This window comes from Hyla sarda, chromosome 8 (assembly GCF_029499605.1).
Source record: "Hyla sarda isolate aHylSar1 chromosome 8, aHylSar1.hap1, whole genome shotgun sequence".
Classification (NCBI taxonomy): Eukaryota; Metazoa; Chordata; class Amphibia; order Anura; family Hylidae; genus Hyla; species Hyla sarda.
Genome location: NC_079196.1, coordinates 32,050,284 through 32,078,167, shown reverse-complemented (window position 1 = coordinate 32,078,167; position 27,884 = coordinate 32,050,284). Strand labels below are relative to the sequence as shown.

General features: G+C 43.8%; 1 protein-coding gene across 5 annotated transcripts in view; it reads right to left on the bottom strand.

Annotated features, from left to right (window-relative positions):
* Window positions 1-27,884, bottom strand: part of LYPD6 (LY6/PLAUR domain containing 6) — a 107,053-nt gene that overhangs the window by 69,050 nt on the left and 10,119 nt on the right. The window contains exons 1-2 of one of the 5 annotated variants that reach the window (XM_056535358.1): window positions 19,598-19,683; window positions 961-1,039 (exon numbers count right to left, since the gene is read on the bottom strand). The gene's annotated coding sequence lies outside the window, so the exon portion shown is untranslated. Of the gene's footprint in view, window positions 1-960; window positions 1,040-13,122; window positions 13,741-16,844; window positions 17,003-19,597; window positions 19,684-27,884 lie in introns of those variants that run through there. The other 4 variants (XM_056535355.1, XM_056535357.1, XM_056535356.1 and 1 more) reach the window with 4 other exon arrangements.

Below are 27,884 nucleotides of genomic sequence, written 5' to 3'. Positions count from 1 at the left end.
GTTTAACGAATGGAAGCCGATCTGCAATTGGTTGCTATGGTGAGGACTGGATAAGTGAACGCAGTAGTGCCAGCTTATATCTCTGTTTACATCAGTGGTCTCAAATTAAAGGGGTTATCCTGGAAAAAACCTGTTTTTATATATATCAACTGGCTCCAGAAAGTTAAACAGATTTGTATATTACTTCTATTAAAAAATCTTAATCCTTTCAGTACTTATGAGCTTCTGAAGTTAAGGTTGTTCTTTTGTGTCTAAGTGCTCTCTGATGACACTTGTCTCGGGAACCGCCCAGTTTAGAAGCAAATCCCCATAGCAAACCTCTTCTAAACTGGGTGGTTCCCGAGACAGGTGTCATCAGAGAGCATTTAGACAGAAAAGAACAACCTTAACTTCAGAAGCTCATAAATACTGAAAGGATTAATATTTTTTTATAGAAGTACCGTAATTTACAAATCTGTTTAACTTTTTGGAGCCAGTTGAAATATATTTAAAAAAAAAGGTTTTTTCCTGGATAACCCCTTTATTTAAACCACTGGTTTAAATAAATTCAGACCCCGTAAAAGATATCTGAACTAACAGAGGCCCCAGACTAGACCCCTTAAACTAAATGTGACCCCAGGCCAGACCCTTTATACCAATCCAGATGCCCTAAACCAATACAGACCCGACACCCGACCTTTTGAACAAATAGGTGTCCATAGCAACCAATCTCAGTTCTGCTTCCATTCTGCTGTAGAAAAAATGGACGCTGCACACTAACCAGTTGCTATGGGCAACGAGGCCTATTTTTACTGTTAGGCCTAGTTTACAGTACATTTTTGTTTACCTACAGATGTGGCGGGGGTACCTCAGGTACCTGAATATTTCGACGTGACGGCATGACTTTAGGTGCTGCTATGTTTTTTACATTTTTATTGCTATGACAGGTGTCCCTGCACTGTGATTTATGGCCGCACTTACCTTATCTTCTTGTTTTTGCAGCCGTGGTTAGGACATCTTATTTCATTAGTAGACGTTCCATTATTATTGGCCGTCTTATCTGCAACGCAAGGAGATAAACTAGTAGTAAGTGAAGATTTCCCATGAAGGACCCAAACAAAGAGTGAAATGAAATCTTGTTTATTAGGTAAATGTGTCTAAAACAAAGACAATCTTCCCATAATCTGGAAAATCAGGATTCAAGGACAAGAAAAAAAAAGAACAAAAACAGGACTGCTCAGTCCTCATTCGACACAATGTTTGCCCATAGGCAAAATGTTCTCACCCACTAGGGATTAAGGGAACGGCCTCAGTGCCTAAAACTAGTTTGTCGGGGCGTGAAGGAAGCTCAGATTCTGTAGATGTTTCTAGGGACCGTGGAGGAAATCGGTGAAATTCTTCAGGTCTAGAGAAAAAAAAATGGTAATCCCTGAAAGTGTCTATAGACTATAGAGCAGTGGTCTTCAACCTGCGGACCTCCAGATGTTGCAAAACTACAACTCCCAGCAAGCCCGGACAGCCGTTGGCTGTCCGGACATGCTGGGTGTTGTAGTTTTGCAACATCTGGAGGTCCGCAGGTTGGAGACCACTGCTATAGAGGATAAAATTTGTTCCATTGACTTATTAAATCATATCCTTAAAGGGGTTATCCAGGAAAAAAAACACACATATATACATATATACATATATACATATATATATATATATATATCAACTGGCTCCAGAAAGTTAAACAGATTTGTAAATGACTTCTATTAAAAAATCTTAATCCTTTCAGTACTTATGAGCTGCTGAAGTTGAGTTGTTCTTTTCTGTCTAAGTGCTCTCTGATGACACGTGTCTCGGGAACTGCCCAGTTTAGAAGCAAATCCCCATAGCAAACCTCTTCTACTCTGTGCACTTCCCGAGACAAGCAGAGATGTCAGCAGAGAGCACTGTTGCCAGACAGAAAACAACAACTCAACTTCTGCAGCTGATAATTATTGAAAGGATTAAGATTTTTTAATAGAAATAATTTACAAATCTGTTTAAGTTTATGGAGCCAGTTGATTAAAAAAAAAAAAAGAAGTTTTTTTTTCCTGGAATACCCCTTTAAGACAAACAGGTGTGTATTTCATACACGTCCGGTCAAGCAGGTGCTGTAAGGCCTTTATTAGTGATACCTGAACTATAGATCAGTGTTAAAGGGTTAATCCATAGAATAAAAAATAATTTCAAATCAACTGGTGCCAAAAAGTTATACAGATTTGCAAATTACTAGTTCTTTTCTTTCTGACCACAGTGCTCTCTGCTGACACCTCTGTCCGTGTCAGGAACTGTCCAGAGTGGGAGCAATTCCCCATAGCAAACCTCTCCTGCTCTGGACAGTTCCTGACACGGACAGAGGTGTCAGCAGAGAGCACTGTGGTCAGACTGGAAAGAACTACACAACTCCCTGCATACAGCAGCTGATAAGTACTGGAAGGGTTAAAATGTTTATATAGAAGTAATTGACAAATCTGTCAATTAACTTTCCGGCACTACAGTTTACTACAGTGTTTCCTAAAGAGGGTGCCTCCAGCTGTTGCTAAACTGCAACTCATAGCATGCCCCATGCCAAAGGCTGTCCGGGCATGCTGGGGGGGGGGGGGGTTGTAGTTTTGCAACAGCTGGAGGCACCCTGGTTGGGAAACACTGGTTTAATTTTAAACACCCAGATAACCTCTTTAAGGTAACTTAGGTCTTAAATGATTAAGTAGCAGATGAGCCGCGTTATGAATGTAAAATGTGTATTATTTAAATATTAATTGTTTTACCCTTAGGTTATTCTCAGGCTCAAAAATTGGCTTGTACTGTATCTGCAAACAAATTGAGCCTCAAGTTTTTAGGCATTTTTTTACAGTTTTGTAATTTTATGACATTTGACATTTTATGTTTTAGGGTACGTTCACACGAGCGGATTTTTTTGCAGGTTTTCCGCTGCGTATTTGAAAGTGGGCGGGCTCTTCTTGGCTGTCTGCAGCAGATTTTCCGCAGTGGAATATACGCTGCGGAACATCCGCCGCAGTCCCTAATGACTTCAATGGGGCTTACGGTGGATTTTCCGCAGTGTACATTCCGCCGCGGAAAATCTGCTGCGGACAGCCGAGAAGAGCCTGCCCAATTTCAAGTACGCAGCGGAAAACCCACTAAAAAATCAGTGTGTGTGAACGTACCCTAAGGGTGCATTCCCACCTGGCGTATTTTGCTGCGTATTTGCTGCTGCGTATTTTCCTACCCATTGACTTCAATGGGAAAATAAAATACGCAGCAGCAAATACGCCAGGTGGGAACGTACCCTTCTGGGGTATTTTTTGATAATTTTATGCGAAGGTCTTTGCTTACAAATCTCACGTTTAAAGGGGTAGTACGCGAAACTGAACTTATCAGACACTTATCCCTTATCCCCACAACCTCCTGCATGGAGCCCAGTCTAGTTACCTGTCCTCAGGGCACTCCAGCCCTCACCTTTTTGGACAAGCACAAGGATGGCCCATTCAGCCAATCACTGGCAGAGGCGAGACATCGCTGTGGCTGCTGATTGGCTGAGCATGCCATCACTTGTGGTCGTCCAGGTGGGGGCCAGAGGATGCTGAGACCGGGTAAGTAGATGGAGCCCCATACAGAAGATCGCAGGGGGATCCCAGTGGTCGGACCCCCTGAAATCATTTGAATGCGACATCACTGCAATCCCTCTGGTAGAAAACAACTTTTTTCATATGAACTGGCTCCAGAAAGTAAAACAGATTTGTAAATTACTTCTATTAAAAAATCTTAATCCTTCCAGTACTTCTCAGATGCTGTATACTACAGAGGAAGTCGTGTAGTTCTTTCCAGTCTGACCACAGTGCTCTCTGCTGCCACCTCTGTCTGCATCAGGAACTTTCCAGAGTAGGAACAAATCCCCATAGCAAACCTCTCCTTCTCTGGACAGTTCCTGACATGGACACAGGTGTCAGCAGAGAGCACTGTGATCAGACTGAAAAGAACTACACAACTTCCTGTAGAGCATACAGCAGCTGAGAAGTACTGGAAAGAGTAACATTTTTTAATAGAAGTAATTTACAAATCTGTTTAACTTTCTGGCACCAGTTGATTTAAAAAACATTTTTTCACCAGAGTACCCCTTTAACCTGCAGATAGGGGAGTGTCTGATTAGTTCAGTTCCCTGGACTACCCCTTTAATGTAATTTCACATCTTATAAAATATAATAAAACATGCACTTTATGTCTGAAATAGTAAAAAAAAAAAAGTGAAAACAATGTGAGAAAGTGAACTGTGCAAAGTTATACCATTAAATTCAATAGAGATGAGCGGACTTACAGTAAATTCGATTCGTCACAAACTTCTCAGCTCGGCAGTTGATGACTTATCCTGCGTAAATTAGTTCAGCCTTCAGGTGCTCCGGTGGCTGGAAAAGTACAGTCCTAGGAAAGAGTCTCCAGCCACCGGAGCACCTGAAAGCTGAACTAATTTATGCAGGAAAAGTCATCAACTGCCGAGCGGAGAAGTTCGTGACGAATCAAATTTACTGTAAGTTCGCTCATCTCTAAAATTCAATATGAAAACAATTAGTGGTGTAATAGTATTTTTGACAGGTAATACTAGCATTTTACGCTTCAAAGTGAACATATCCTTAGAATTACATGCCATGCAATCTAAGAGAATTCTTGGTTTTTTGCTTTACACCTAAAATAAATGTAACACCAAATGCAGGTGCATCCACTTGTGGACAGTGACCCGTGGCATCACCTGTCTCTATTATCCCTTATAGGTGAAGCTATTGTCACAATTTTTTTGTCTATGACAATAACGCTAATCAGCACTGAAAGAAAGGTGACATTTGGAAGTGCTGACATATTGAAGAAGCCTTGTCTTAGGAATTAGCATGAAAGAGGAAGATAGTCGGTGGGTCAAGGCTGCGTTGGTGAGCCATGGGCCCGTTCATGGTTTTTGGAACTTAATAATGACAAGTCTTGTCAATGAAGTCTGTCTTCTGCCTCATTTATTTCCACAATCTAGTAATGTCATGTCTATACCATATAACAAGAGATGCATTAGAAATCGATCATTTTGGACCACCCACAGAGACATCATGGTGCTGCTATATCCCACCGTGTATGGAGATGCTTCATTCTCTATATACTGATTATATTCTCCATAGTCGTCTTCTTCTGATGTCTCATAGACAGAATTATACATAATATAGGCACAAATCTGTCTACTTGGACCCATGGGTGAAGGGATCATGGTTCTCCTTAAAGGGGTACTCCAGTTGAAAAAAATGTTTTTAAATCAACTGATGCCAGAAAGTTATAAACAGATTTGTAAATTACTTCTATTTAAAAAAAAGTTATTTTCTTTTTGAATTTCTCCATGTCAGGAACTGTCCAGAGCAGCAGAGGTTTGCTATGGGGATTTGCGCCTGCTCTTGACAGTTCCTGAGACAGACAGAGGTGTCAGCAGAGAGCACTGTGGTCAGACAGAAAAGAAATTCAAAAAGAAAAGAACTTCCTCTGGAGCATACAGCAGCTGATAAGTACTGGAAGGATTTCCAACGAAGTACCCCTTTAAAAGAAATCTGTCACCAGTGTCACCTGCACTAACCTGTCGGTACAGCCAGATAGTGTAGGTGACACTGATGAGAACGGTACTTACCTTGTCCCGTTCTATGCATGGGATCTTCTGTAATCTCCTCCATAAGCTCCGCCCATGCCCCAACCGCTGCTGCTCCCTACTGGGTCCCGCTGTGAGAGAACAGCAGAGGTGACATCAGTAAGCTCCGCCCGTGCCCCAAGCAGGGTGCCTGGAGGAGATTACCGGAGATCCCCGCCACGGAATGGGACAAGGTAAGTACTGTTGTCACAGTGTCATCTGTCAGTACCGACAGGTCAGTGCAGGTGACACTGGTGACAGATTTCATTTAAAGTGCCAGACCCCTTAGTTGATAAGTGTATGATCGTGGTGTGTGTTGGGGGGTTCAATCCATTGGGACCACCTGCGATCCTGAGACTGGGAATCCTAAGTCTCCTGTCGAAATTTGGCAGTGGTCACACCTGTGTACTGCCGCTCTATTCATTGTCTATGGAGCTGCAGAAGATACTCGGACTCCCTGAGATCACACACTTATCCACTAGCCTGTGAATTGAGCATAAGAATGATTGGTAGGGCAACCCCTTTAACTACTATTCCCATCCAACACCGTGTCCACACTGCTGAGCAAACTCCATAGTTTCTTCCACTTGAAGATCTTGGCTCACCAAACCCGCAGCTCCCTCACACTGTCAACTTTTAAATGTGTCCAATCTAAAAGCAAGAACATAGAGCTGCGACAAAGAATACCCCCTTTCTTTGGAGGACCTGGTATATCCACGGATTACATTAATTTTAATAAAAACTCTGCAATGCTTTAATTTCCAGTGGGAAGAGTGCTTGTCATCGAAGGAACGTCAAATTGTTCAAACAAGAAAACCTGAGCATTTCGGTTCCTCTTCCAGGGGTCTTGCAAGAAATCCCATAGGCTGCTCTGTGTGCAGTAGGAGGTCTCAATGGCTACTTAAACTTTAAAGGGGTACTCCAGTGGAAAACATTTTTTTTAAATGAACTGGTGACAGAAAGTTAACCCCTTAAGGACCGGGGGGTTTTCCGTTTTTGCATTTTCGTTTTTTGCTCCTTGCCTTTAAAAAATCATAACTCTTTCAAATTTACACCTAAAAATCCATATGATGGCTTATTTTTTGCGCCACCAATTCTACTTTGTAATGACGTCATTCATTTTGCCCAAAAATCTATGGTGAAGCGGGAAAAAAAATCATTGTGCGACAAAATTGAAAAAAAAATGCTGTTTTGTAACTTTTGGGGGCTTCCGTTTCTACGTAGTACATTTTTCGGTAAAAATGACACCTGATATGTATTCTGTAGGTCCATACAATTAAAATGATACCCTACTTATATAGGTTTGATTTTGTCGGACTTCTGGAAAAAATCATAACTACATGCAGGAAAATTAATACGTTTAAAATTGTCATCTTCTGACCCCTATAACTTTTTTATTTTTCCGTGTATGGGGCGGTATGAGGGCTAATTTTTTGCGCCATGATCTGAAGTTTTTAACGGTACCATTTTTGCATTGATAGGACTTATTGATCACTTTTTATTCATTTTTAAATTATATAAAAAGTGACCAAAAATGCACTATTTTGGACTTAGGAATTTTTTTGCGTGCACGCCATTGACCGAGCGGTTTAATTAATGATATATTTTTATAATTCGGACATTTCCACACGCGGTGATACCACATATGTTTATTTTTATTTTTATTTACACTGTGTTTTTTTTTATTGGAAAAGGGGGGTGATTCAAACTTTTAATAGGGGAGGAGTTAAATGATCTTTATTCACTTTTTTTTTCCACTTTTTTTTTGCAGTGTTATAGGTCCCATAGGGACCTATAACACTGCACACACTGATCATTATTATCCCATAGGGACCTATAACACTGCACACACTGATCATTATTATCCCATAGGGACCTATAACACTGCACACACTGATCTCTTATACTGATCATTATTATCCCATAGGGACCTATAACACTGCACACACTGATCTCTTATACTGATCATTATTATCCCATAGGGACCTATAACACTGCACACACTGATCTTCTATGCTGATCACTGGTTTCTCATAAGAAACCAGTGATCAACGATTCTGCCGCATGACTGCTCAGGCCTGGATCTCAGGCACTGAGCAGTCATTCGGCGATCGGACAGCGAGGAGGCAGGAAGGGGCCCTCCCGCTGTCCTGTCAGCTGTTCGGGATGCCGCGATTAGCCGCGGCTATCCCGAACAGCTCGACTGAGCTAGTCGGGAACTTTCACTTTCACTTTTAGCCGCGCGGCTCAGCTCTGAGCGCGCGGCTAAAGGGTTAATAGCGCGCAGCGCCGCGATCGGCGCTGCGCGCTATTAGAGGCAGGTCCCGGCTTCACTATGACGCCGGGCCCGCCGTGATATGACGCGGGGTTACTGTGTAACCCCGCGTTATATCAGAAGAGCAGGACCAAGGACGTACCGGTACGTCCTTGGTCCTTAAGGGGTTAAACAGATTTGTAAATTACTTCTATTAAAAAATCTTTACCCTTCCAGTACTTTTTAGCAGCTGTATGCAACAGAGGAAATTCTTTTCTTTTTGAATTTCTTTTTTGTCTTGTCCACAGTGCTCTCTGCTGACACCTGATGCCCGTATCAGGAACTGCCCAGAGCAGGAGAAAATCCCCATAGCAAACCTATGCTGCTTTGGACAGTTCCTGATACGGGCATCAGGTGTCAGCAGAGAGCACAAAAAGAAAAGAATTTCCTCTGTAACATACAGCTGCTTAAAGGGTAAAGAATTTTTAATAGAAGTAATTTACTAATCTGTTTAACTTTCTAGCACCAGTTAATAAAAAAAATAAAAATATGTTTTCCACCGGAGTACCCTTTCAAGGCCATGGCTGCCCAATTATTCTTAGAAGATTTTGGAAGTTCCCAGCTGGAGCACCCACATATAAAGTCCAAGGCCACCTTTTAAAGTGAAAGTAACCAATACCATATGACATTGAAGGGCAACATTGAATAAGTGGTTGGCACTAGTCCCTTGCATTGCTGGGGTCCAGGGTTAAAATCTGACCACAGGCAATATCTGCCTGGAGTTTGTTAGTTTTCCCATTTGTTTGTGTGGGTTTCCTCCAAAAACATGGCTGCCAAGGCTTAAAGGGGTATTCCAGAAACTTTTTTTATTTGACTATGCTACAGGGGCTGTAAAGTTAGTGTAGTACATAATATAGTGTCTGTACCTGTGTGTGACCGTTTTCTCACAATTCTGCTGTGATTTTCACCCCAATATTTATTTTTACCAGCATACAAAATCACTGTTGTCTCTGATTTTCCCCAGGTCGCAATGTGGCCGAGACCTGACATCACTAGTCAGCTGATGACAGGGAGCCTGTCTGCTTCAATGGGTGGAGCGATCGCTTGGTGGGAGAGAGATCAATCTGCAACTAATGCAACAGCTGTAGGCACCCTGATTGAAAACCACAGGTCTTTTGAATGGATGCAGCTCATTTATGTTTCAATGGGTGGGGTGGCTGATGTGTGGGAGGGAGGAAAAATGAATTATGGGATTTGTAGCCAAAAAAGAAAACTCAAACAGGAAATACCAGTTCACAAAAAGCTAGCCACAGTGTTATGGTAATCTCACAACATAGACATTTAGCCCCAAGACAAGCGCAGATCCTTCCTAAGCATGTCCATCACTGTCTGCCAGGTACGTACTAAAGTCACCTTATGGTGGATAACCCCTTTAAGATTCCGATTTGGAAATTCATTCTGTACAATTGTTCTGTCTAGAAAAAGTAGTTCCGCTTTCCAAGTGTACAGCCCATAGCACTTGGAAAGCGGAACTACTTTTTCTAGGCTGAGCAAATCGACTTCAGATTCAGCAAATCATATATCTGTAATTCTAAATCATTTTTATCAGGGCCATAACTATACGGAAATAATAATTTAGTATTATTTATGAAATACTTATTTTTTTTATAAAGTGCGGTCATGCAAACCGGGAACAGACACATACAGTTATACGGAATAATACATGGATAATAACGTGGACCTGATAGCCGCAACATCATTTGGAGAAGAAGTAATAACGAACAGATGCCCCTAAAACAAGAAACGGCCCCTTAACAAAGACAACTTATGTTTTTAGATAATGACGGGTAAAGGTTTTTTTTTTTAAAGCCAGGGCCCAAATGGATCAACGCACATCACAAAGAGACTGTGGCCCCAGGCGGGGGGATTTAGCAGCAGATTTGGGAGTATAAAGAGTTTTGAAATTCTTCCACAAGCTGCTCCTTATCAAAGAGAAGACACGATGGACATGAAAGGAGACTTGTTCCCGATTATTAGGCGCTGGTGGAGTCTATTGGTTTATTTAAGCGAGTGACAAGTAATGAGGAAGCTAATGAGAGCCTTAAATAGGGGCACTCCGCTCCCGGCACAGTCAGGCAGAAAATCCGAAATAAGTCTGCCCAGACGAGGGATTAGCTGACAAAATAATTCGGCGAGCTGGGTGTCACTGTTATCCCAGGACCCGGACGGAGTCTCATATTATCAAACTTCTTTTGAGTTGTTTTATTTTATTTATTTTTTTGTTCTCAGTGTATGGAAAATGAGTGGGGAAGTACAATGAATTTCAATAGATTAAAGCCAGGCATTAAAGTCATTAAAGGTCATTTATGGAGCGTAAGATGCACAGGCGGGTGGACGTGTCCTGTACTATCCCTAACTCCTACTTTTAAGCATTTTGTACCCATTTGTCAATGAAGATGGTAGCAAAAATGAGATGTTATTGCCGAATTCCACACCCCCTTAAATCAGTGGTCTCAAACTGTGGCCCTCCAGATGTTGCAAAACTTCAACTCCCAGCATGCCCGGACAGCCAACGGCTGTCCGGGCATGCTGGGAGTTGAAGTTTTGCAACATCTGGAGGGCCACAGTTTGAAACTACTGCCTTAAAGGGCTTCTCTGGTGGAAATTAATTTTTATTTATTTTCAAATCAACTGGTGCCAGAAAGTTAAACAGATTTGGAAATGACTTCCATTTAAAAATCTTAATCCTTCCAGTACTTATCAACTGCTGTATGCTGCAGAGGAAGTTGTATAGTTTTTTTCAGCTGACTCCTCTGTCCATGTCAGGAACTGTCCAGAGCAGGAGAGGTTTGCTATGGGGATTTGCTCCTTCTCTGGAGAGTTCATCACATGGACTGAGGGGTCAGCAGAGAGCACTGTGGTCAGACAGAAAATAATTAAACAACTTCCTCTGTAGTATACAACAGCTGAAAAGTACTGGAAGGATTAAATGTTTCTTTTAAATCAACTGGTGACAAAAAGTAAAACAGATTTGGCGCTTCCTGCAGTACTCACCGGTGGGTGCTGCATGCTAGTTTGCGGGGGTCCCCAGCGGCGGGACCCCCGCGATCAGACATCTTATCCCCTAAGATAAGATGTCTTAGGGCCGGAGTATCCCTTTAAAGAATGGTTTGTGCCTTTTGTCTTACGACTGCCATATAAAACTCCAGTCTTTATAGATTACCCCCCCCCCCCCCCAATTACTGTTTACTTTATTTCTATTTTTTAAAGAGGGTTTCTAACTCCAAGTATTAGATTGATTTAGGCTCACAGTAATAGTAACTAATAGAGGTATAATTGAAAGCTCATGGTCCCCGGTGCAAAATATAAGCAGGGCTCCCGACTACCCAGTGCCATATATAGTCCTGGTGTCTTCTTAGATTCCTCAGACAAGTGCTGGGGTTCAAGTACAGCTTGTGTTCCCTTTAAAGGGCTACTCTGCCCCTAGACATCTTATCCCCTATCGAAAGGATTGGGGATAAGATGTCAGATCGCGGGGGTCGCGCCGCTGGGGACCCCTGGGATCTCGGCTGCAGCACCCACCTGCTGCGGCTTCTGGCAGAGGCTGTCACGCCCCCTCCCATAGACTTGCATTGAGGGGCGGGGCGTGATGTCACACGGGGGCGGAGTCGTGATGTCACGATCTCACATCACCGTGGTCGGGAGCCGAAGCCTCCAGCGTTACCGGAAGCCGCCACAGGTGGGTGCTGCAGCCGAGATCCCGGGGGTCCCCAGCGGTGGGACCCCCGCGATCTGATATCTTATCCCCTATCCTTTGGATAGGGGATAAGATGTCTAGGGGCAGAGTACCCCTTTAAAGCTATGTCCCCATAGAGAAATATACTATATGACTGGCACAGGATTAAAGTTCTATATGTCTTACCTGGCTCAGCCTCATTCTTGGAGCTAAGTACTCAACATTGTTTTCTGTGAACTGTAGAAATAATGTTTTTCTTTTACAAAGACAAGAGCAGTCCTGCTTCAAGGGAAATGTGTAGCAGATGGTAACTACAGGCACAGGCGCCGCCTTATGCCAAATCAACCATGGCAGGTGCGACTGGCTGGGCAAGTTATTTCTCCAAAGTAAAACAACCCTTTCGCTTTTCCCAGCTTCTTATAAATAAGCAAACACTACTGTCACGTCTACTCCGGAGGATGGAGATTTTCCGTTTTTTTGTTTTTTATCATACCACAAGTTGGGATGTCCTCGGTGCTCATTAGGAATCATTATAGACATATTATACCACGTACATAAAGCGCCATTCACTCGAGGTCATTAGGAATCTCCAAGCAGATGATAATGAGAGTTTCTAAGAAAATGGATCAAATGTGATAAAAATGTTGTTTATTGTTTGGGAATTTGACACACAAAGGGTATCCATGGTAAAAATCAAGTCCTTTTGGGGGCGCGACCAAGAGCCCAAGTATTTTTGTAGGTTCCCAAGAGATTGCCATAACGTTATGAATATTACCACATTCCCATAGCATAGTGCCATATAGTGTCCCTATATAATGATTGCACAAAAAGTGGTTATCACAAACTATAGATCTGTGGTGGCCCGGTATGGGATGGTGTGTCCCCATACTTCTCCTGTCCTGTCAGGCAGAGTCTCTCCATGTCCCCAGGGCCCCCTTTATGTGTTATCCCCTATGTACATAAGTTGTATAATAAAATGTACTGTATCTTTAATAGCTGTTACCATGTGATTGTTACCCAGGAGGCACTAGTGACCAGGTGACCCCCCCAAGTGACCTATGGGTTCCTTGCACAGCCCCCCTATATAACCAGGGGAGGGGCTGCAATCTCTCTCTTAGCTCATTGCTATTCCTGCTGAGATCCAGTGCAGTCGTCTCTGTGTGTCCGGAGTATTGGAGGCCTCAAGCCTGAAGTCTGCAGCCACAAGTCATCTCAAAGTCATCGTCATGTCAGTCACAAGGCAGTCAATTGTCTAGTCACCGTGGCCTGCACTAAAGTGTCTCTACCTACTGCAAGTCCCAGCAAGCCTGTGTGGTGTCCCGGTACCATATTACATACCGTACCTTGGTAGGGGTCCCCAAAGTCAGAGTTCCTAGGAACCATGGGGTCCTCAGGTCTAGTCCTCCCCTAGTCACCCCTTAAATAGTTAATATATTATTCAGGTAAATGTAAATAAATGTATATAAAAAGTGTACTTACCTTGCGCTAGCGTCGCAGGACCTGCGGGTCACGTGACGATGTTTAGTCTCTATGGTAGGTAAAAAGGACCTTTGGAGGTCCATAGGCCATGTGATACCCACAATGCCTTGTAAAGCTGATTGACAGATGGTGTGGACCAATCCTAAAACGGCCAGCCCCTGCCCATATAAGGGAGCTGCGGCCATTATTCGCTCTCTTGGGTTGCTGTCACTGGATGACGTAGGACCTCCGCAACTTTCAACGACAATTACTAGGCCAAAGCCTTGCGGCCTCGGCTGAATCAGTTAGTGAGTTCTTCTAAATTTCCCCACAAATATCGGCAAGGACCCTAGACCTAAACATAACCCTAAATCCAGCGGATCTGCACATACTAAATCCCTACAAGCTGAGGAACTTACTCAAGTCCTAACCAACGGTCAATCTCAGCTAAGCTGTTCATAGACTCTCTTACAAAGACTGTTGCTCATGTTCGTATGTTACAGAAAATCTTCAGTAAAGTTTACGCAAGTTTTCAGCAAAGCTCTGGTTGTGGACAATACTTTATTCTGCATCTACCTATCGCTCTTGGGAAGGGTGGCGATAGGCCAAGCCATACAGTATTTAACCTTCACCCTGGCGTCACGACTGACAAGAGTTAATTAAAACTGTGATATACCTCACAGCGACACCCCAACTGCCATCCACCCCCCCCCCCCCAAGACACCACACCTGCGAGGTCCCCCTGTGTCATTGGTCACCTCCTTGGGATATTGGCTGTACTGCATAGACTGTATCCCCTGTCTACACTCAGTAAAACTACCGTTGTCCGTATCTTGGCGTCTTCATTGCCCCCATGCCTAGCCAAGGACCAGCGGTATTCTCTTCGGGTGGTTAAGGCTAAACCACGCCCTGGCGTCACGACCAGAAGGAGTTAATAACATCTGCCCCTAGGGTTATAACAGCTACCCTGCATTACACCCCGCTGTCACCACAGATCCTTTAAAGAGGACATGTGGCTAATTATCATTAAATAGCTTAAGGTGCCCTAATCACAGACCTTTTTACAGTTTCTTGATACGCCCTTCTGATCCTGAGATGTGAGGGTTTAACATTTGTCTGACAATTCAGGGAATCAGTCATATGGGTGTAAACTTAAATGGGCACTGTCACCAACTTTATTTTTGATATGTTGTAGTACTTATGTACTACAACATATCTCTAATATACTTTTATTATTTTTTTTTTATTAAAATTGTTTAATTTACATTTGAAAACCGCCCACTAGGGGTCTCCCTCCCTAGTGGCCGGTTGCAGCTTGGTGTGACGTCACGCCTGAAAAAGGACTGATGCGGCCGGGCATCGGTCCTTTTTCATTCAGCCTGCGCTCGCTCCCTGCCTGTCAATCAGACAGGCAGGGAGCGAGCGCATTGGCTCCCTGGCCACTGGCTGGGAGGCCACTCCTCCTGCACATTGCCGCCACAGCCTCGTCGCCGCTGTCCCTGCACGCCCGCTGCCGGACTCTGCAGTAAGTGTAATGAGGGAACGGGGTATACGGGAGGGGGTTTGTGATGGAGGGAACGGGGTATGCGGGGGGGGGGGGGGGTTGTGATGGAGGGAACGGAGTATGCGGGGGGGGGGGGTTGTGATAGAGGGAACGGGGTATGGCACGGAGGGAGGGAGACGGAGGGGACGGGCTAGCGCCGCATGTAGCTAACTAATAGTTTATCTACACAGGGTGCCTCCAGCTGTTTCAATACTACAACTCCCAGCATGCCCTGACAGCCAACAGATGTCAGGGCAGGCTGGGAGTTGTAGTGATGAAACAGCTGGATGCACTGTGTAGATGAACTAAGGGCGGAAGTCCCCCCCAGCAGGCATCAGTGACGTGGTGCCTGCTGGGGAAGTCTGCCAGGTAGTGAGCACACTGCCAGGCAGACAAAAGGCATTTTTAATATAGTAAAAATAAAAATTAAAAGCAGGGAGGGGGTTAGGGATAGATGGGCAATAGGCAGGGACAGGAAAAAAAATAGGATGGTGGGAGCTACACTTTAATGGGAATGGTGTGTGATGGGCGGGATTATACAATCAGGGGGTGTAAGTTCACACCCATTTGACTGATTCCCTGAATTGTCAGACAAACTATAAACCCTCATATCTCAGGATCAGTCATCAATTCTGTAACATTGTTTCCAAAGAACATGTTCTAGTATCTTACAGGTCATATCTCTAATAGCTTCTAATTATGTCATCAGTGGTGACATTACTATAAGGCAGTGATAGCGACTCCTGCAATTAAAGGGGACACATCCCACCTCAGGCACCTCAAGAACAGCTGGCAGTGCAGATGCTCCATACATAGGGGTGGCACCCCTTGTGACATCATCACCCACCAGCCCCCATCTATGACACGATCATCTGTTACCACTTGTTCAGGGGTGTTAAAGGGGGCACATTAGGCAATGTCACCAATAGTGCCCATTATGATGTCATCACCTATAGTGATCCAACCAAGACATGTTCTTAACAACCAACCTAATTCTGTCATCACTCTAGTGACATCATCCCCTCAGTCTTAAAAACTTCAATAATGAAAATCCTGGTCAGTGATGTCATATTTTGGATATAGTCTTAAAAAAATAAAGATATTGCAAACTTTGCGAGTGCTTATTGGAGATAAAGGGGTATTCCGGGATTATTTTTGTTTGACTGTGCTGCAGGGGCTGTAAAGCTAGTGTAGTTCATAATATAGTGTCTGTACCTGTGTTTCATGGTGGTCTCGCAAATCTTCTGTGATATTTGCCCCAAAGTTTATTTTTAACAGCATACGAAATGAGGGTCGTCAGTGCGGCCCGAGATATTACATTACTAGTCAGGTGTTGAAAGGGAGCCTGTCTTTGCTTCAATGAATGGAGTGGGGGGGATCGTTCTGCAAATAATTATGTTTTTGCAACAGCTGGAGGCACCCTAGTTAGGAAACACTGGTCCAATGCATGGAAGGCAGCTCAGCTGAATTTCAATGGGTGTGGTAGCTGATGTGTGGAAGGGAGAAAAGTGACCTCACACTTACAAACAAGGAATCATGGGACTTGTAGTGCGCGGGAGGGAACTCCAACAGGAAATAGCAAGTTCACCAAAAGATTGCCACTGCATTATGGTATTGGGGGATAAGGTGTCTGATGGTGGGGGTCCTGCCTCTGGGATTATGACATCACGGCTGCGCCCCTCGTGACCTCACGCTATGCCCCCTCAATGCAAGTCTATGGGAGGGGTCGTGGCGGCCATCACACCCCCTCCCGTAGACTTGCATTGAGGGGGCGTGGCTGACCCCTGCAGCGCCCACACCGCATTCAGAATTAATTGTTCCAAACGCTGGCCAGTGGAGTACCCCTTTTAGGACCAGGCTTCTGTGTAAGGAACAAGATAGGGACCCAAATAAAGATCAGTGCAAAGCAGAGAGGCCCTTGTACAACTTCTCATTGTATGCCTGAAATAAAGTCCAATCCAAACAAACTCAATTGCGAGATTCTCCAGTACCTGAAATACACAATATACAGTATATCCAGCAAATATTTTTATCCACTCTCTATTGGGTAGCAGCTAGAACATCTGTACTGGGACACCACACATGGATCGGTGAAAGAAAATTGATGCAGTATAGACACAAAGCCATCTAAAGGTGACAGCAACACCACTGTATTTTGGCCTATACCTGATCTCTGACCTCAGTTATCACTGTATCATACCTGCCATATCTATTTTGTGTCTATTGTGCAGGTTTTGAAGCCTTTGCCGTGTGTGTGGAGTTCTGTTCATGTCTACACTGTTCCCTTCACTTCAGCCTCAGGGATCCTCCTGTCACGTATTGTGACCTCTGACCACAGACACATAGGGGGAGATTTATCAAAACCTGTCCAGAGGAAAAGATGCTGAGTTGCCCATAGCAACCAATCAGATCGCTTCTTTCACTTTGCAGAGGCCTTGTTAAAAATGAAAGCAGCCATCTGATTGGTTGCTATGGGCAACTCAGCAACTTTTCCTCTGGACAGGTTTTGATAAATCTCCCCATTAGATCTTAGCATTCTATCTTAGGCTGGGTTCACACCACGTTTTGTTAAATACGGTTCCCGTATACGGCTGGGAGGACGGAGGCGGGGCTTAATCGCGGCACCCGCACTCAGCCGTATTTGGGAACCGTATTTAATGTATGTCTATGAGCCGACCGGAGTGAACCGTAGCCTCCGGTCGGCTTTGTTTTCGGCCGCGTTTCGGCCTTCGTTTTCGGTCGACCGCGTTTTTGCCTACGGTCGGGAAACCGCATACGACCGAAAACGAAGCCGACCGGAGGCTGCGGTTCACTCCGGTCGGCTCCTAGACATACATTAAATACGGTTCCCGAATACGGCTGAGTGCGTGCGCCGCGATTAAGCCCCACCCCCCGCCCCTTAGGCTGGGTTCACACCACGTTTTTGCAATACAGTTCCCGTATCAGGTTTTTGATTAAAAAAAACGCATTCCTCAAAACCTGATTAAACTGTATCAAAACGTGTGTACAAATTTTTTTCTGTTTACGGTTTGAAAAATGATGTCCGGTTGCATGCGTTTTTTAAGAAAAAAACGTATAAGTTTTTAACTTTTCACTCCATTATGAATAAAGTTACACTTGTTTGAATGAAATTCCAAGAAAAAAAACTGTGCAAAGTCAAAAACCGTATGGTGAAAACCGGATGGAACCGTATGCACATACGGTTCTGTACGGTTCCCATTGACTCCTATGTTAAAAAAAACAAACGTATATGGTTTAATACAGTTTTTCACCCAGACCAAAAACCATGTAAAAAAGAGTAAAAAAATGTATGGTTTGAAAAACGGAGACAACCGTACACATTATGGTGCATACGTTTTTTTTTTATGAAACTGTATAGCAAAATCGTGGTGTGAACCCACCCTTATTTACACAACATTCTGCTAAAGAACAGTAGGGGAGGGGAACCCATCTGTAGGGACCGGAGGACTACCGGACTTTAGATATACACAGTAGATATTACCATCAGTGGTCTCAGAATGTGGCCCTCCAGATGTTGCAAAACTTCAACTCCCAGCATGCCCGGACAGCCGTTGGGTGTCCGGGCATGCTGGGAATTGAAGTTTTGCAACATCTGGAGGGCCATATTTTAAGACCACTGACCACTTGAGACTCTCTCAGCTGTGGGGCTCTTGGACACTGGCCCATTTTCTGATCATTCAATCTGGCCCCATCTATATAAGGCTACATTCACACTACCGTTTCACCCCATCGAGAACGCCGTCAAACTCTCTTTTTTTGAGTTTGACGGCCTTCATTTTGACAGGGCGCAACGGGCAAAAGCGGGTCCTGATGGACCCCATTATAGTTAATGGGGTCCGTCGGGCGCAGCTGTTTTTTCAGCCGGAGTAGCGAGAGAAAAAGACGACGCAAGCAGTATTTTTTTCTCCCGCTATTCCCCCCCGGCGGCCTTCACACTACCATGTGACAATGGTAGTGTGAAAGGGGCCTTAAATGGCTACTCTGCTAGAAAACATTTTGTTTTAAATCAACTGATGCCAGAAAGTTAAAACAGATTTGTAAATTACTTCTATTTAAAAATCTTAATCCTTCCAGTACTTATAAGCGGCTGTATGCTCCACAGGAAGTTCTTTTCTTTTGGAATTTCCTTTCTGTCCGACCACAGTGCTCTCTGCTGACACCTCTGTCCACGTCAGGAACTGTCCAGAGGAGGAGAAAATCGACATAGCAAACCTTTCCTGCTCTGGACAGTTCCTGACATGGGAAGGAGGTGGCAGCAGAGAGCACTGTGGTCAGACAGAAAGGAAATTCAAAAAGAAAAGAACTTCCTCTGGAACATACAGCCGCTGATAAGTACTGGAAGGATTTAGATTTTTAATAGAAGTAACTTACAAATCTGTTTCACTTTCTGGCACGAGGTGATTTAAAATAAAATGTTTTTCAGCGGAGTACCACTTTAATAGGTAACCTCCAATGATGTAAAAAAATGATGCATCATGAAACGTGTCATTGAATTTCAGTTCTTCTCCATCTATCACAGTTTTGTTAATCCGACGTGTGTTCTTGATGTAAATATCGAGTTGTTATATGATTATTATCTCTTTCAGTTTTTTAGCTGTGAAGATATGGAAAACTCCCTAGAGCTGGGAACTGTCTGGCTTTGTTTTCTGTCTCCTTCTTCAGTGGGAAATGTTAGTATCTGAGTGAGAAAATCCTTCTTTTTCTCTAGGCAACAGTCAGTCAGTCTGAGTGCCCCCAGCAGAAGAGTTTTGTACAGATTGCCACGTCACTCCGCAACCTGAGTCCCCCCGTAGTTCTGATGTGGCCCCCAAACATGAATTCTTCTATCTGTCCTTCAGGCAATTAATTATATTGGTTACACACAGAAAAAGAAAATGTACATTCATAAGGGCCCAGGGTGGCAGTATAATATAAAAAAAAACACATACTCACCTCCTTCCACGGAACCAAGAGTCATCAGGGCGGTCACTAGTGTCTTCTCCCCACCCCACAGCCCTTGATTGACAGATTTATCCTTATACCCCCAAAAAAAGAGAGGGATCTATCAAACAAAACTGGTGGGGAAGGGAAATGTATCCGATGACCACGCTGTTGGCTTGTGGTTCAGGCAGTATAAGGCCATGTTCTTACGTCCGGAATCTCCGTGTGGAATTCCGCATTGAAATTCCGCCGGAGAGTCCTGTTGATTTCAACTGGATTTTGCTGCGCTGTGCACACGTTTGGAACTTCTGTGCCAGGTGTTTCTGCGGACACAGTCTATGAGACGGAGTATTCCCGTGCGGTCCTAGTGCTTTCATCTTATGCACTCTCTCTAGAATGTCCGCAAGAAGATTTTCCATGTGGACATTCCGGACGTGTGAACATGGCCTTAGAGTGATGACAGATTCTAATCTATCTGCATCATGTTATAGAGCGGGAGGAGCTGAGAAGATTACTATATATGTGTTTGTGGGGGAACATTTACTATAACCTATTAATTGAAATCTCTGATCTTTCCATGCTTAGGAGTCCAGTGGGCAGTGTCAATGATAGGACTGCCCACTGGACTCCTAACCATGGAAAGATTCAGGATATACTGAATGTTTTCCCACAAATCTATATATCAATCTGCTCAGCCCCTCCTACTCTGTAACAAGATGCTGATAGATGGGATAGCATTTTCATGGTGAAAGTTTTTGGTTTGGCTGAGCTGCAATACCACATACAGCCAATGGACAGGAGAGGTGCTGTTTCTTGGGGAGTAGGGAGAACTAAAACAGACAAAAAGCCTTTTAAAGGGTTTTCCATGTTTGAAAGGGGTACTCTGCCCATAGACATCATAAGATGTCTGATTGCGGGGGTCCCGAGATCTCCGTGTAGTAATTTTCAGAGCTCTGGAAAAGTTATTTTCAGAACTCTGGGTTTGGGCAGCCGTGGTCCTGACGTCACACCCCACCCCCTCTAGACATTAACAAAAGGGGCATGGCATGACATCACAAGAGGGTGTGGCGTGACACCACAACCAAGGCCGCCCAAACTCAGAGTTCTGAAAATAACTTTCAGAAGGCCGGGTGCTGCACTGAGATTGCGGGGGTCCCAGCAGTGGGACCCCTGTGATCAGACATCTTATCCACTATCCCTTGGATAAGGGATTAGATGTCTAGGGGCTGAGTACCCCTTTAAAGTTAACCCCCTATCCCCAGGATAGAAGATAACTGATTATGTGGGTCTGTGGAGGTCTGGAAAACAGGGCACCAGTCTCCCTTTAGAATGGAGCTGCTGGACTCGAATGCGCATCGCTGGTCCATTCATTCTCTATGGGAGCCGAAGAAGCAGCTGAAGACTCAAGTCATGGGGGGCCTCAGCGGTATGACCCACACAATCCAATAGTTATCCCCTATCCTGTTGATCTCAAACCTCTTATGGCTAAAGGTGTAGTCTGTAACTTTAATCGTAACCAAGGTCATATTTGCCATTAGGCACCTGTTGGCCTGTGCCTAGGGCCACAATTTTGAGTGGGGCAGCTGCTTTGGATTGACCCTTTAATTCACCACTTTCTGTGTATAGGGGGTCACATCCCCAGTGAATCTGCAACAAAATCCACATATAACACATCCAGTTTTTGCTGCAGATTTGAAGGAAAAAATTCAGACGCATGTGGAATCACCCTAACGGGGGTATTTGGTCCAAGTGCCTAGGGCAACATGAGCTGTCAATATGATCAGGACACTAACACTACACTTAACAATCATTTATGTATTTATGTATTTTCTGTTACAGCATTTAAAGTTGTAGCATCAATTTAAAGGGGTATTCCGGCTTTATACATCTTATCCCCTATACAAAGGATAAGGGATAAGATGTATGATCGCAGGGGTCCTGCCCCTTGGGACCCCTGCGATCACGGGTCAGCCCCCAGCATTCTGTGCCAGACGCTGCCTCCGAGACGGAGATGTGACGTCACGCCACACCCCCTCCATTCATGTCTATGGGAGGGGGCGTGACGGCCGTCACGCCCCCTCCCATAGACATGAATGGAGGGGGCCCCTGTGATCATACATCTTATCCCCTATCCTTTGGATAGGGAACAAGATGTATAAAACCAGAATAACCCTTTAAGTACTTAACCCATTCATTGTTGCAATTTCGCATTTTCCTCCTCGCTTTCTAATACCACCATACCTCCAATTGAACCAATTGTACTTTATAATGACATCAATCTATTTCCACAAAATCTATAAGGAAATAAAGAAAAACTATATTTTTGAGGGTGAAACTAAACAATGCTATTTTGCAACACTTGAGGGGGTTTCGTTTCTACACAGTCAAGGTTACAGTAAAGATAAGCGCATTTCCTACAAGCCGAGCGTGCAGAGAACGTAACTGTACATCCTTTGTTTTAAAGGGGTTAAAGGGATTGTACAGGATTAGAAAAAAAAAACATGGCTGTTTCATTTCAGAAACAGTGCCACTTCTGTCCACAGGCTGTGTCTGGTATTGCAGGTCAGCTTGAATAAAATGGAGCTAAACTGCAATTTCTCGGTTTAGGAAAGGACAGGATTTTTTGTATTACCTAATCTTATCTTTCCATCCAGCTTGTCTGATGGGTGAGGAGATTTATGTGAAGTTTTTAAGGGTTTTTCTGAAATTCCACACACTTTCCAGCAGAGGAGACCACACAGATGAGGCCCTGACAGTAACATTGATGGATCAGATAACGTTTCACAGACACTTTGTCAGAAGCGCATCTGTTCCTTTAATTAATATTTTCTTTCATGTTTCCAATCACTTTTGCTCTTTTTTCTGCCAAAAATTAAGTGATTTTTAATCATCCTCTCGCTATCCGCATTGCTTGGAATTGCCAGTGGCTAAACTATGCAAATGAGGCATAAATTATAGAATGACAGAGCAAAACACAGTATAGGCCCCATAGAAGGTGAAAAGAGAAGCAGAAGCTTTATGCAGAAGGCTTCCACTAGGGGCAGCTGCAGGTAACCAGAACATTAAAGGGGTACTCTGGAGGGAAACATTTTTTTTTTTTTTTAAATCAACTGGTGCCAGAAAGTTAAACAGATTGGTAAATGACTTTTATTAAAAAAAATCTTTACCCTTCCAGTACTTTTTAGCAGCTGTATGCTACAGAGGAAATTCTTTTCTTTTTTCATTTATTTTTTTGTCTTCTCCACAGTACTCTCTGCTGACACCCGATGCCCGTATCAGGAACTGTCCAGAGCAGGAGAAAATCCCCATTGCAAACCTATGCTGCTCTGGATAGTTCCTGACACGGACAGAGGTGTCAGCAGAGAGCACTGTGGACAAGACAAAAATGAGATTCAAAACGATAAGAATTTCCTCTGTAGCATACAGCTGCTAAAAAGTACTGGAAGGGTAAAGATTTTTTTGTTATAGAAGTCATTTACAAATCTTTTTAACTCTCTGGCACCAGTTGATTTAGAAAAAAAAAATTCCACCGGAGTACCCCTTTAAAGGGGTACGCCTTCCCTAGACATCTTATCCCTTATCCAAAGGATAGGGGATAAGATGTCTGATCGTGGGGGGGTCCAGCCAATGGCCCGGCAAACGATCTCTGATCTCTGGCCCGGCAAACAAGCTCTCTAAATGTTTTAGTTCAGATTGGTGGCTTCAGGCAGCCGTGGTCGTCATGTCACGCCATGCCCCCTCCATTTATGTCTATGGGAGGGGAGCGTGATGGCTGACAGAAAAACGCCAGGCTGACGGGCTGGAGTTTGCAGGGGGTCCCAGCTACTGGATACCCCACGATCAGACATCTTATTCCTGATCCTTTGGATAGGGAATAAGATGTAAACAAGCAGAGTATCCCTTTAAAGGGGTTGTTTAGTGAAGAAACAACCTGTGTTTGGTGTCAAGTAGCATAATAAAGAAACGTACTAATATAATGTTAATAGCCATAGTGCACAGATCATCCATTATCAGCTGAGCTGTCTGGCTTGTATCTATGACATCACATTATACTCTATGAAATCACAGCTCTCGTCCCTGCTCCCTCATCCCCTCCTCTCTACTCAGGACGAGACCAGTGATGTGAAGAGGGGTGCTTGTATTACTGCTCATTAGATTTAAGGGCAGCAAGAAGCCTTTCCCACATAAGACAGCCGTGACGCCTGTTCTGATGGAAACTACTGTGACTTACAAGGGCTTCATTCTGCCTTAACCCCTTAAGGACCAGGCCCATTTTGGCCTTAAGGACACAGACAATTTTATTTTTCATTTATGTTTTTTCCCCCTTACCTTCTCAAAATCATAACTCTTTTATATTTTCATCCACAGACCCATAAAATGTACGGCGTAACCAAAAAATATTGTTTATGTGGGGAAATTGAAAAGAAAAACGCAATTTATGAAATTTTGGAAGGTTTTGTTTTCACGCTGTAAACTTTACTGTAAAAATGACGTTTTCTTTATTCTGTGGGTCAGTATGCTTAAAATGATACCCATGTTATATGCTTTTTTATAATTGTACCGCATAAAAAAAAATCTCAAACCATTGTAACTGAATTAGAATGTTTAAAATTGCCCTATTTTGACTACCTATAACTTTCTCCTTTTTCCGTATACGGGGCGGTATGAGGGCTCATTTTTTGCGACATGATCTGTAATTTTTATCGGTACCAGTATAGTAATCATTTGATTGCTAATACTGTTCAGTGCTATGCATAGGGCAAAGCACTGTCAGTGTTATTGGCAATCTTCTGCTCTGGTCTGCTCCATCTCAGACCAGAGCAGAAGACCCCCTGGAGACGGCCGGAGGAAGGTGAGGAGACCTTGTCCGCCAAGTTGGATGACTGGATCCCCGCAGCAGCGCTGCGGGCGATCCAATCATCCATTTTAAGTGCCGGACTGCAGCAGATGCCGTGATCTGTATTGATCACGGCATCTGAGGTGTTAATAGCAGACATCAGCGTGATCGCTGATGTCCGCCATTACCGGCAGGTTGCTGGCTGCTGACAGCAGCCAGGACCTGCCGTGCATGATGCGAGCACTGGTCCGGTGCTCGTGGTCATATACATGGCATAAATGTACATCATGGTGCGCTAAGTACCACCACACCATGATGTCCATTTACTTTCATTGTTGTTAAGGGGTTGTTAAGTCTATTGAGAAGTAATACAAGCTCCCCTTGTTACATCACTGGTCTTGTCCTGAGCAGACAGGAGGGGAGAATGAAAAAGAGATGGCAGCTCTGCTTTCAGTAAGTGTGATGTGATATCACAGCTACAAGCTGGACAGCTCAGCTTATATGGAGAGATCTGGGCAGTGTAGCCAATAACAGCTATATCAGTGAGTTGCTTTATTATACTTTTTGACATCATACACAGTTTGTTTCTTTAACTGAAGAATTCCTTTAACATTTTCACAAATACTTTGAAGGGAAGCTGTAGAGGCAATTCAGTTCCTGGTAGCCATTCAATATCGGGGAAAGTGATGTCAGGTGAGGTCATGGAGAATATATCATGTTGGATTTTAGGTGTCCAATCATCTTGTTCGTGGTGGCGCATTTTAAACCACACCCCTTCACCCAAAGATATGCCTCTTTTTCTAGGCAACACCCAACTCATCAGGTAAAGTAGAAAAGTGTCTAAAGCTGCGTGTGGAGCAATGGCCTGGTATGCCAATTTTTTGGTTTTTTGGTGCAAATTATGCCAGAATTTTGGTGCATAGTAAATATGTCCCACTGTGTAATGTAGAACCTCTCCTGTGGAGGCACTGCAGGGAAATTGACCACTTACTACCAGGTTTTTCAACAGATTATAGCTGATCCCAACAGAGAAACACCACCAGGACAGGTGCACAGATTTTGCCCACCTTAGGCAAAAGCTAATTCTGCCGCCCTCTCGACTCCGCCTTTTTACACGCCCCAACTTCCTGCAGGGGTGACACATTAATAAACTAACCTCCTCTTCATGTAATCACATTACAACTGGGGTGCGCGGTTACTATCAGGACCTGGAGACAGTGTGCAATAACTTTCTTTTTGTGAAAAGAGTGGCTCCCCCATCGAAAAGGCGCTCTAGGCAGCTGCCTATTTTGCCCATAGGTGGAGCCAGCCCTGAGCACCACTGAGAGTTGTAGTTTTGCAATATCTGGAGGTCCACACTTTGGAGACCACATCACTAGGTGATCTGCCTATTGTCAGGGGACCCAAGGCTAAAAACCCCCGGAGATCTCAGACGTTGTTCTTTCCGTGGCGGTGAAGCACCTGACTCTTTAGTATCACTGTCGGTAACATTAGACCTCCATGTTTGGTAAACAGTGATGTTTGGTAACGCAGTAAAGCTGATCTCATGTAGCTGTTTATTTAGTCAAGGTGGATCAGAAAGTTGCAAAAATAAGCGAGAAAACAATAGAAACGTCTTGGGTCCAAAAACACAGACTTGTTGGCTTCCGCACTGCCCTCCCGCAGAAGTGCAAGTGGATTGGGGGTTTATAGAACCACAATTACCAGGAAAAAAATCTGTACAGAAATTAGAACATACTGCGGAATTTACTCCTTTAATGTATAAGAGAAAAATCTTTTGTGGTACGGACCCGGCCTACAACTGCCCATAGACCTTAGTCCACAGTGGACTGTAAGTAAAGGACAAAGCTTCTTGTCAATGACAACAAGCAGGAAGTCATAACACGCAAGGCGCTTATAGCATTTTATAACATGATTATTAAAGGGGTCATCCAGGAATAGAAAAACACAGCTACTTTCTTTTAGAAACCACCCCCCGTCTGTCTCCAGGTTTGGTGTGGTTCTGCAGCTCAGTTTAATGGAAGTGAATAGAGGCAAGTTGTAAAATCACACCCAAACCAGAGACAGATGTGGAACTGTCCCTTTAAGCTTTATAGTCTGCACCAGTGTTTCCCAACCAGGGTGACTCCAGCTATTGCAAAATTGCAACTCCCAGCATGCACGGACAGCCAAAGGCTGTCCGAGCATGCTTGGAGTGGCACTTTTGCAACAGCTGGAGGCACCCTGGTTGGGAAACAGTGATATATCTTAACATGGGTTAAAACATTTTACTCCATATTCTGTGAAGATTTCCTTTACCCAGCCATATAGTTATATAAAAAAAAACTTTTTTGCGGATCACCAGTGACCACTAGGGGGAGCTTATGAGCTTTCTGAAGACAGATTTAAATAGCTCTAAAAAAAACTCAGTAATAAATGTGTCTTTGATGTCAGCTGTCAAGCAGCTCTTGTACCATCAATCTTTACTGAGAGTGCAACCACCAGAAATGTCAGTGCAAGTGATCAGCATCTGGAAGACCCCAAAAGCTACAGTCATTCCAGTAAGTCTCAAGTCTATGTCTGCTGTCATTGAAACTAGTCAAGTCCTGCACATAGTCAAGTCAAGTCCAATCTCAAGTCAAGTTAATTACAAGTATATTGGTCCAGCAAGCTGCAATGTCCTTCTGGGTCCTGGCTACCTCTCTGGGAAATCTGGCCTTAGCTGTAAAGATAATTCCATCTGTCTTATACTCAGTAAAGCCTCCGTTTGACCATAACTGGTTGTGGACTCTCATTTCACTACTAGCAACTGGGATAGCAGAGGAATCGGGCATGTGGTGTTCTGGAACTCTAAAACCACACTGGCGTCACGAACACTAGGGGTTAACAACATCTTGCCCTCGGGGTTAATACCATCTGATCCCACCACTCACACCGCTACACCCGTGGGTCCCCACAGCAGAACCTATGGACATAGGTGACAATGGACAGAAGCTATCCCATTAAGATGAATTGGAGATGCGACCGGGCATTCTCTGTAACCTTTTTCAGAGGTCATTCTACAAGGATGCGGATCTCTGCTGTGAATAATGGCAGATCCAGTGTTATCTATCTACTGGTGTCACCTTTCACTGTACTCTTATCTGCCCTGAGAAAAAAGGCATTACTGGGAAAGGATCTCTACAGAGCACGAAGTCTCAGCGTAGTTTTATCCCTAGTGGTCAGAGTGGAAACTGCCAGATTTTAGGATTTTTATCAGATTATTAGTTGAATAGAAAATAAAAAATCACACAAAATTCGTGAAAAATATGGTTAACATAAAGAAACTAATTTAAAACATAGGCCATTTTCTGATGATGGGAGTTGTAATTTAGCAACAGCTGGAGGCCCCCTGGATGGGAAACACTGAGATATATTATATATTATGAAATGAATTAGCACCAAATTTTGGACTGAGATAATTTTTATAAAGATGGGAACACA